This window comes from Bombyx mori, chromosome 6 (assembly GCF_030269925.1).
Source record: "Bombyx mori chromosome 6, ASM3026992v2".
In the NCBI taxonomy this organism is placed as follows: Eukaryota; Metazoa; Arthropoda; class Insecta; order Lepidoptera; family Bombycidae; genus Bombyx; species Bombyx mori.
Window position 1 is genome coordinate 6,335,067 of NC_085112.1, and position 12,001 is coordinate 6,347,067.

General features: G+C 35.6%; 1 long non-coding RNA gene across 2 annotated transcripts; it reads right to left on the reverse strand.

The window, feature by feature from the left end:
• Positions 1–4,822: 4,822 nt before the first annotated feature.
• On the reverse strand, positions 4,823–10,543 carry LOC134198700 (uncharacterized). Of its 2 annotated transcripts, XR_009973374.1 has the most exons (3): positions 10,382–10,543; positions 9,438–9,563; positions 4,823–4,900 (listed from the first exon to the last, which is right to left on the reverse strand). It is a non-coding gene; the product is annotated as an uncharacterized LOC134198700 (long non-coding RNA). The 2 variants fall into 2 exon arrangements; XR_005244827.2 differs by lacking the exon at positions 4,823–4,900 and having other exon boundaries at positions 9,360–9,563.
• Between the last annotated feature and the right edge of the window lie 1,458 nt (positions 10,544–12,001).

Below are 12,001 nucleotides of genomic sequence, written 5' to 3' on the forward strand. Positions count from 1 at the left end.
AGAATTAAATGTGCCCATACTCATAATAAAATGAATTCTTCGAATACATTAAGAGGAAGTCACAGTCATTGTTTTTTTTATTTCGGAAAACTGCGAATGCTTCGAGTTTTTTTTATTGCCCTTGTAGGTAGATGAGCATACCGTTCACCCGATGGTCATTGGTTACCGTCGCTCATGAACGTCAGCAATGCCAGGGGCAGAGCCAAGCCGCTGCCTATCGCTAATACTCTCTACAAGCCTCGTTTGAAGAAGGACATGTCATAGCGCTCGGGAAACACGGTAGAGGGAAGTTCATTCCAAAGCGGATGGTACGTGGCAAAACAGATCTCTGGAAGTGCACTGTGGATGAACGCAGTGGTTCTAGGTAGTATGGATGAACTCTACTCCGGCGGCGGACGGTGCGATGGTAAAAACGAGATGATGGAATTATCTCAAACAATTCCTCAAAACACTCCTCACGCAGAGGTTGAATGAAAATAAGGGTACAGGTATCGGCTTACAAAATGCTCTCAGTAAAACATCAACTTCAGTCCACATAAATTACTATATTAAAGAAGAAATTCATTCAACAATGTACGTGTACTGTACGACCTTCCTCAATCAATGCTCGCTGCGTCGACAATCAACTATAATGGACTGATGTATGGCATTAACGTAGTATGCAATGCACAATGCGGATGCAATTTATGCTAGCGTGGATGCAAATTGATGCGTCTCTTGCAAATTAACGTGGGTTTCGCACTCCCACCGCTGTCTGTTCGATATAAAATTGATAGTAATATAAACGTTATAAGTTCTTTATTTCGAATCTATAGGTAAATCTACGTAATATTGAAATGTAATTCTTCATAATCTTAAAACAAGATGCGTAATCAGATAGTCGTCAAATAATCATTTCACTTCAACATCGTTACTTTTATGTTATATGTAATAACCCTGATTGATGTCTCATTGATGTACATACATAAATTGACTAACGAATGCACCCCACGTAGATGCCTGCATTTTGCATGCACTAAATTGTTATTTCTATCGCATTCTACGAGCTGGCGCCTTTGAGAATCGTCAATTTTGACGTAATCATTCCTACTAGTTATATTTTATTGATAAGTCGTCTCGAGTTCTCATACAGTAAAATGTTGGCAATAAGAGGTATCATGTGCGCCGTCATGAATAAAAATTAAAAACTAACTAACTAAACTAAAATTCTTGATTAACACTTGGAACCGATCTAAACTATACCTACATATGTGCTTGGATATCGTTTCATGTAAAAATAAATATTTTCCGTAACCTCATTTATCTAAAACTAAGCTACTGACTGTTTATGATACTTTAGTTATAAAAACTGGAGCCGTAAATTACTTACAAGTATAAGCGTTGTCTTGTTCTCTTGTAGGTCGCCAATTGTTTAGACTTTTGAGAACAGTAATATGAAACCACAATGAAACAAAGGTTTTTGAACAAACTCGCCTAATGAAATGAACAAGTACTCAGAATCGACTCCTAACACACATAATAAAAAAAATTGATTCGACCAAACCCATTGAGGCTTGTCGAGACAATTTAATAAATTTAACACGACTACAATATCCACGTATTCGATTGTTCAGAAAACACGAACCCAACTGTCTGCTAGCACATGAATATTAATGAATCTATAATCAAATTATATTCAACTGAATATAGCTACTACAAGAAAAATTACCAGGAACAATTAATATTCAAATATTCAGCAAGCCACCAGACGAAGATACACACATTTGTACATACAAAACGTTAGCTTATCCATCTGACGGAAGCCCCCTCCGACTTCTGAGATCCGATTCTCATTGTGATGCAAATGCGTCCGCTGTCTGCCTTCAAATTATCCCTTCGGTCAAGCCAGAGTCGACCAATGACCAGACATTAGAACCCTCCCTTTAAAATAAATTCGACCCCACACTGTCCTTTAATAAACCTAGGACGCATGCGATTCTCGCCTCAATTCAATCGTTGATAAACGACTTAATCGTTTGCAGGAGAATTAAGGCATATTTCATAGTAGATATAGTGTTATGAGAGTTACTAATGCGGTGGTATGGAGTAGAGAAATGGCGTTGCAATTGTGTGGACAATAATTAAGGGTAATGCGCGGCGTTGAGGCGAGTCGTGATGGCACTCGGATAATATCTTACGATTTCGTTTATGGTTTCGGTTGGCTCTTGATGCGCAGACATTTTTTTTTGAGGGGTTATGAAAGACGTCATTGAATTTGACCCAAGAACAAGCATATTATACATGGCTTAAATCCCCTTTTTTCTAATGTTTAATGAAATTCGGCTATTTATAAAATATTTTGGGAAGGTTTTTTGTGAAACCTAAAGGAAGACATAAATATATTATGAAAACTTTTCGAAGTCGTCGTATCCGATCCGCCTATGCCAGTGTTGAAACTCTGCAGACACATACTAATTTATTTAAGGAAATAGCCACTATTTATTTACCATTTCTGCTACGAAGCAATCATGCGTTCCGGCTTAAGGAGTGAGACAGCTTTCGTGATTAAGACTTCGGCATCATGTATCAAAGCGAACGACATTCATATTGTAATTCCTACGGACCACGGTAACCAATTAACACCAGGGGGGCCTAAGGTCGATTCCCGTCTATTGAATAAAAAAAGAGACCGCCACAGCTCATTATCGGTCCATAGTTTATTTTCTCGCTTCTTCCTAAATTATGTTCGTACCTAAGTCGCCCCCTAGTTCCTGTGCTGTGTACTAATCACAAAGCATGTTGAACGCCAGCGACTACCTACGCCCACTTTAGCCATTAAGAAAATCATGCGTTGTCAAAGAAGATCTATCTCTAGATTTTTATCGTGATTTTTTTTTCTTTATATTTTTTCGTCAAATTTTCGAAGATATCATTATTGATATGATCATTATTCTGCTAAGTTACGTCGAAATACAAAATATAGTAATTTTCAATAAATTAAACAAAACAACGTTAACTAACTAGTTTTTAAAAAGGCATTGGCAAAACACTTTAAATGTAAATAAAGTCAGTGACACGAAAATGTAAAGTAGTAGTCACATCGTCAATAATTCACAAAAATCCAAGCAGGTATGTATATAATGAATTAAAACTGGCTTTTCCCATTTTGTATAGAACATTTCATATGAGCCCTTATTATACACAGTGTCGTTGTAAATTGTGAACTAAATGTCCGTATCTAATGCGAACTTTCCAATACAACAAAATCTCGTTACTATTTAATAACTAGTTTTAGTACCAGGTGTCCTGGTAATTACAATAATGTAAAACCTTCTACACTTTTAATGTATATCTATGTAATTTAACATTTAGGTACGACAAATATTAATGAGCAATAAACGTTAACTTAAGCTAACACAACACAATCCATGTAGTACCTAAGCAATTAAGACTAAACATATCTCTCTATCTAAAAATATTAGGTAAAATTTATTTTAATAAGTTAATTAACTTGAACATTTTACTAGTCCGTATAGTTAAATTGCAATTACTATATATGTAAGGAAACGTATACAACAAGGTGCTTAGTCCAGACAACCTCCCTTGGGCTAAGACAGAAATTGTTCGCAGCTTCTTCGCAATTTCACAAAATACGAAACAAACCTACCTTTGTCTATTCGCTGTATCCGTGCACCCGACCAAACTACGAAGAACCACCGCTCTCGTGGTAAAACTGAAGGATATAAAAGATTTAAAAGATCCCAACTCAATAGCCAAGTCTTACCAGACGGAAATAACTACACAGACAGAAACTGAATTGAAATACTCTCTAGAAGCTTAAACTTCCGCTAATGTATTTATAATGTATATTTAAATTGAACTCTTTCTTATGCTCGTATTCAATTGATAGTCTGGCATATAAAGTCGACCGATATATGTATTTGCCATAAAAACTTCGATACCAAGGATGAGTACTTTAAATAGATATTTCGTGTATACAACAAAGTTCACTTTAATTTAACATCGACGATAATTATAGTGTTTCTCGTCTAACAAATAAATTTGTTTTTCTCACATGCTGACAATAACCGCTGTGTGGCATACTTACGCTGTTCTCTGGGATTGGGGGCCAAATTTAAATGGTCCCTGATCGGTCAATAGACAAGCTGCGGGAGGTATTATATAAGCACGTCATATCGATTTATTTTATACGATACGACTGCAATTATGACATTATTAATATATATGGTAAGGGCCATCAATGTTCATAAAGAACGTTTTGATTGTATTACTTTATCCCTGTGCCGCGGGCCGAAATATTTAAGTCGATGTTTACTTTTTGTTATGACACAGATATTGGATACAGGTAAAGGTGTGGGAAGATTGCCGAATAAAACGCTTCAGTCGAACGAACACGGATAAATTGTATGGAAGACACGGGCCGACCGCCGATTTGATCTCGTTTAACCAACGCATAAACCCTACGGAAAGCGTAGAAAAGAGAACCAGTTATGTAGATGCCATACATCGACCACTATTTAAACGAATAAAACTCTGAATATTCTATGTTGAATGGGTAATTACTTTTGTAGTTTAATTTGCAGTCAACTCGTGGATTATCATAGTAATTTTATATTTTGCTCTTACCCGTACATAAGTAATTTAATACAACACGATGCTCTGTAGAGATAGCATTTATTTTTATTTCCCTCTTAAAGCAATTTTAAATGAAATCGAATGTCTTTCATTTTTGTATTATTTACAGCTTTAATTTACAGCTACATCTCTAAGTAAAATGAAAGTTTATTTCGTGCATAGCAGAATTCAATAATTAAATACTTACCAGTTTGAAAATATGAGACAAACGCAATGCTCGTTATCGGATCGGCTGTGGTCAGTAAAAAGCGAACCCGTAAATTACCTTAAAAGGGAGTTAGTTTTTATAATAACATTATTAAGCTAAAAGGTAACTTCATTTTGTACTTTCGGCTTTAGTATAGGTAGCGTTTGTCTTGTGATTTTAAGATGCTACTTGATTTAAAATCACCATTAGGCCGGTCGGAAGCGATGAAGGGCTAAACTTGTGAACGACGGAGGGTCATTAACTGACAATCGCTTTAAATCTCTTGCAGACTCCCCCTACGGATCTGCACCGGCTGATTACAAAAGGTAGCTCTTATATATTATTATCTTCTCAATGAATATATGCTTGCAATTTAGCAGAATTCATCCATAAGATATTTTAATATGTGTGTGTGCGTAACTATTAGTGTTTGTAATATGATTTGTAATTCAGACTCAAATGTGTGATGATTCACAATAGTTTGTTCGTAAATTTATCTAAACAGATTTTAATAATGATTTTTGTAGGCCCTCACAGTGATTTATTACGCAGAGTTGAAATCGTGAAGCTATATTAAAAACAGCAATAAATTCTTCAACTTCAAACGCGGAAACCACTGTAACGCAAGGTTGAATCGCCTGTGACGGAAATCTCTCATTGTACTATATTGTGGAATACCTACTTCTGTTTGCCTTGAAATATTTATATTAAAAAAATATATATGAACATGTTTTTAATTAATGTAAATCTACAAAAAATTATATAAATCGTATACTTTAAATCGACAGCGAAAAATCAAGTTTGATATTACAATTTAAGAACAGAAGAACAGAATTTATGATTATTTCTTTAAAAAAAACCAATGTGTCTACATATAATGTATAATAGCGTGGATTCTTCAATTTATCAAGATCATTTTATTTTTGGACACACACATGCATATGTATGTGCTGTTTAATATATTAATCGATAAACAAGTTAAAAACCATCTTGTTATCCACACTTTTTATTTCTAAAATGGTGTCTGTACAACATGTTCTACGTAGATGGCCAGTCTAAACAAAAACCGAATGAAATGTTTACATCGGCCTATATTTTATTAACGTTCATTTTATCTTCGTACCTAATATCTATTTATAATATGAACTTAGTAATTTTCGATTGTGTAGCCTTTGAGTAGCGCATTCACGATTCTTGTCTAATCAATTTTAATGATTTTCAATACAAAGCAACAGAGTTTACCACCGACTAACTATCGTGCGAAACGCACATAACTACATTATGATAGTTCAAACAATAAACTCTTTCTTCCCTTAGTATTATTTTACGGCCGCGAATTTTATCTCGTTGCTTCAACGCTGAAAATAAACACGATATATTTACATTCTATTTGCATTCTTGGGTCTTTTTATTTACGCTATTTTCAACTTTATTCCAGAGACAGAAGAGGAACGGTTCGCTTTTACTTATCTTGGCATTGGTAGAGGATTGTTGTAAAGTATTACAGGCAAACATAGGGTCCCGCAGTGTGTAATGTTGTGTACGAGCTCGCAGTTTTATGAGGAAATGCCAGTTGCGGCGTTTTGTTTAGCGTCTATCATATTTCGCAGGCTTTTTTTCTCGAGCCAAATGATTTTTTACTGGTAAAATATTAGATAACTCCCCGACCCACTATTTACAGATGCCTATACCAACATATCATGATAGAATTTTTCGGTCTGCGTTTGTGATGCTCGAATGAGTTTGTTTGTCGATCTTCCATTTCATCTTTCAATGCATTTTGTGATTTTATTGTTATTAAAGAACCACAATCATAATAGACGGGTATAAAGGTAGTTTCGTTCTTCAAATATTGGTTTAGTGCATTATTATATTTATAAAGGTATAGGTAGGTCTAGAATAATGTGAAAACGCTTCAAAAACTATTTTAGAGCGCATAATCAGATAACCTATATAATCGATAACCTATTTTATAAAGAACTTTAAATGTAATCGTGAAGCCGAAAATGCAAGGGGAGAGTCATCTAGTTTTAACAGAAGACACCCACATAAACAGCCATTACTGATTCTCGAAAATTCCCCTAACTCGCGAACAGGCTATGTTTCGCCTCACGTGAATACTAAGTACCTAATTTTGATTTTTGAACAAAGCCAACGAGCATCTAAGTTCCGCTCATCGATCCGTCCCTCAGTTCCGGTCGAAGCTAAAACTCCGCGAGCGTTTTAAAAATCCCCAACTTAAACCGGCCAGCGTTTGGGACCCACCCATCGGGCTGCCCAAAATAAAATTAGAACCCGGCATAAAGGCAGACGAACAGGATGACGGGTCTTTAATAACTGGATACGTTATCTCTAGCAGGTAGCTGGGAGCTAATTGTGTATTCTTTCCTCGCTCCCGCCGTCCTTAATCTGGCCGTTTGTCCCCACCCTTACACCACCCCGTGGTGGCGCGCCAACTAAGCGGAAAGTATTAAAACGCTGTATTTATGCAGATTTTATGCAATTTGCTACGCGAATTAAGAAGACAATGTGATTACGATCTCTCACAACGTAAAATTACAATTTTGTTCCAGCTCATTTAATCAATATTCGAGCTCTAGGTACACTGGTTGTTGTTGCTGTTGTTGTAGTCCTAGGGTACCCCGCTGGTACATAGGGCCCTCACAAGTTGTCTCCACTTGACCCTGTCTTGCGCTTGCTCCTTGACTTCAGTCCAGGTTATGTCCGCAGTCTTCACCCCGATCTCATCATACATATATAACCACTCACCATCAGGTGGGCCGTATGCCCGTCTGCCTACAAAGGCAATAAAAAAAAATATATATATATATATATATACATAATAATATATTAAAAAGAGTATGTGTTGTTCTAAATTTCACTAGGTCAATTTCAATATCTAAATTATACATTGAGTATGAATTGAGAGTGCAAAAAATGTGGTTTTCTTTTAAATCGTTGATAGTTGTTTAACTTTCGGAATGTACTTAAATGGATTTTCACATTTTAAATACAGTCCAAACTAAACAGAAGATAACAACTTCAACTAAACAATTTGTATCTACAACATACAGATTAACGATTGCATTGTTCTCGTCTATTTCTGAATATCAATATCCTAGTCATACCTTCACGAGGAAAACTAATTCATGTTTTCCTTGAATACACAAATGAGTGATTAGCTATATACCTATGTATCTGTTCTCTTCTTTTTCTCCACCTTATCCCATTAGGTGGGGGGCGGGACAGCGAATTTTTCTATTCCATTCTCTTCTATCAGCCGTCATCTGAACACTAACTCCTTTCTCTCATATCGTCATTCACATACTACATCTATATCTTGTTCGGTCGACCTCTTCCCCCTCTACCTTGCACTACCATTTCCATACATCTCCTAGATACATGCATCTTCTCTCTACGCATCACGTGTCCATACCGCGCGAACCGTCTGCAAATATATTTATTGTTGTTGTACATTTGATATAAAATAATATAAACAAAAAGGGTAACTGAACTCGTTAATGAGTTTTATTCGAACAAACGTTAAAGACGTTAAATTTTTTTAAAGTTTATTCTTGTACTTACGGTCTATATTCAATAGTCCCTATGAAGAGATTCTCCCGTGTTTTCGGGGTCTTTATTTGAGAAGACCATAATCGAATAGAACTTTTAAGCAGTCGTGGCTTAAAGATTCAGACAATGGTGTACTCGCATCGAAAGCCCCGCAGGCATGTTTATTTTTTCAGATGAAATACGTACTTAATATCAATACTAATATTATAAAGAGGAAAGATTTGTTTGTTTGTTTGTTTCGAATAGGCTCCGAAACTACTGAACCGATTAGAAAAATTATTTTTCCATTAGAAGCCGACATTGTCCCTGATGAACATAGGCTACTTTTTTTAATTTTTTTTTTTTTTTTTGTTTCATGTCTGTTTTAATGTTTCCGAAGCGAAGCGAGGGCGGGTCGCTAGTAAGACATATTTATAAATGACTTCTGTATGCTAAGTGCAAGTTTGTTAACGTTCTCGATAGCGTAAAAGTTAACTCAAATTTGTATGCAGTTAGAACAACGGCAAACGTAGGCAAACGTTCCAGCTCCATACCAATTTGAGTCAACTTTATGCTATAGAGAACGTTAAAAAACTTGCACTTAGCACACAGGACTGAGGAATAACATCGTGTAGTAAAAAATAAACCCGAAATATTAATAATTAAAGGTGAGGCGTATTATAAGCTTGCAACGGTAGGTGCCACTACACTGCTTGTTCCTAAAGCGATGCAGTCCTGCATTCCGGTATTAAGGATGGGACAGCGTCTATACAATACAATTGAGACTGGCAACTTGTACCAAGATGGGTTGAGATATTCTCCTTATGACATCCATGGGTTCCGTAGCAACAGCGATTCAACCGTGTGCCGTTGGTTAACATACAAAATAGTAAACACGAACACAGACATCTATCTAACGCTTCATTAAAGCAATGAAGCGAACAAGGTCAATGGTTGTCCTTTGACATTCGAATGAAACACGATATTTTTATTCATCGTAACGTATAACTATTAAGTAAATATGGTAGATTTATTGAAGCAACAAATAACCATCATAACATACCATTGTATTAGCATAATATTATAATACATGTAATCCCGTTATAGAGCACGTTTGTAAGTGAAGCAGCCCCGACGTAATGCGGTGAAACCCAATAACCGAGCGGTAGGTAGTGAGAAGGAAATTGCTCTGGAAAAAAATTTGCATTTTTATTGAAATTTCTGGCCACGAATGATACTGTGGATGTAAGGAAAACGCGCACCTTAACTTTTATACAACATTGTCTTGCTCTAACGCGGAAATGTTTTGAACGTTTATTCCTCTTGTAAATATTTCTCTTTCTTACTCTACGAGATATCTTCGACACAATATGCAGATTGTTTTAATATTGCACAGTTGCGTGACGGGATTACAGCTCGACTGGAGTACATCGTTAACCGAAGCCCATAGACATCAAAACGTGAATACAGCTACCAACATTGAGACATGAGATCAAAGTCTCAATTAGACATTAGACAATTAGAAAACATAACTAATCCGCGCCAGAATGGCTGTAACTACTCATTTTGGGAATATTGAAATTGTCCTTTCTCAAACGGAATTTGAAAGGAATTCTGATAGGTAGACAGGGAATATACTTTTCCCGTTACTAATTTTTTGAACGAGGGTGACAATTCATCATCACACATGCTCGTCTTCCTTTGAAGACAATAAAAAGGGCCAATGCGCGGCAGTTAAAAATAAATAGATTTAATATTAATTAAAATATAGTTCGTGTTCATAGTTGAATAACTTCAGTCCATTACAGATTTTAATTAATATTCACTAGCTATTAAATTATCCGTAGCATAGCCCCGCATAATTCGATTTATAGCGATTTCTAAATTGTAAGAAATGTAGATTACTCTTAAAATACGTCTGGAGAATTTTGATTAACATTCAAAGAAAACACGATGGTTTGGTATTCAAATTAATTGCATAATAGGTATTCATTTATACACACTTACTTATAAAGAGAGGACGCATTGAACTCGTTGACATTTATAAAACTGAGATGTTTTGAACTGATCTTATAAAAAAAAAAGATTTTGAAAGCATCATCTTAATGTTGATTTTTAAGAATTAACAACTTGAAAATTCGTGTTGGTGACTGATATTTATTTATAAATGTGAGTTGCTTTTTAAAAAAAGGTCTACTTTGTCTATTGTCAAAAAAATCGATATTTTTATCTTAATTCAAATTTACATATCGTTCTTTAAAAGCAGTCTACTGTTACCAGATATTTCATCGATAAGGGACGATGAATAATATACATAAATTTTTGTTTACAATCAACACAATTTTAAGAATTAATGCAGTTTACTTACTTACTTTTAAATGAAAACATAATGCAAGCAAAGCTTCAAGCTTTTATTCATTACGACTGTTGAATACGTTTTAATACTCAGGTCCAGTATTTTCATGCTCAAATTTAACTTTTATATCTATTAAGCATTGAAATATAATTTTACCTATTATGTATTTTTTAAATAATGTGCCCTCCTTTAACTTTTATGATTTTCTGAACCTTTGACAATGATGTCATAGAAGCTCACGTGATGATCTGTCAAGCTATTAATTAGATAGTGCCTACGAGTTAATGACAAATTTTGCATTTACCCTTTTCTCCTATCTATTGCCCCTCCCGCCATCGGAGCAGAGTACATCCATATTATCTGGAACCGCTGCGTTCATCGACAGTGCGTTTCCAAAGATCTTTTTTGTCACGTACCAACCGGGCTTGGAATGAACTCCCCGCCACGGTGTTTTCCGAGCGCTATGACATGTCTTTCTTCAAACGAGGCTTGCGGAGAGTACTTAATGGTAGGCAGCAGCTTGGTTCTGCCCCTGGCATTGCTGACGTCTATGAGCGACGGTGACTACTTACCATCAGATGGGCCGTATGCTCGTCTGCCTACAAAGGCAATAAAAAAAATTCAAAAAAACGTTCTCTACCTACAGTACCCACTTATTATTTAATATTGGTGTTGGGTATTGTTTGAGCTGACTCAGTTTGTACTCAGCTAGACCGCAATATTCACGTTTTAACTTTGAACTTTGGAAACAGTTTAATGGAGAAGGTTTTGCTCAAGAGGTACGCGGAAAGTTTTTAGCGGTAGTAGGTAGTGGCTTAGCTGAGCTCCTAGCATTGCAGACGTTCATTAGCGACAGTAACTGCTTCCTATCAGGTGGACCAAATGATCGTCTGAATCTATTCTAAGAGAACTTAATGTTGAACTTAAATTTTGTTTTAATTATCATGATAATTAAACTAACATTTTGAAATCAATTCATATAAAAATTCTTCTACATTTTCAAATGCACCATTTTGAAAGAAGAAACAAGATAAAATTTCAACAAATGCTTAAAGATTTTTTTCATTAACTCCGGAATCTGATTGTACGGCAATCTTGTCTCAGCGCGTAGTTGTAGCGTTACGAAGGGATCATATAATAGGATTTTTTCCCTTTTCGAATATGCGCACGACACTGGCAACCCTTTTCATTCGTATTGTTTTTATTTTCCATCCCTAATGAAAGAAGTTGCCGCGTCTCTATCGAAAAATTCAGCATATTGCCTAAGTAGC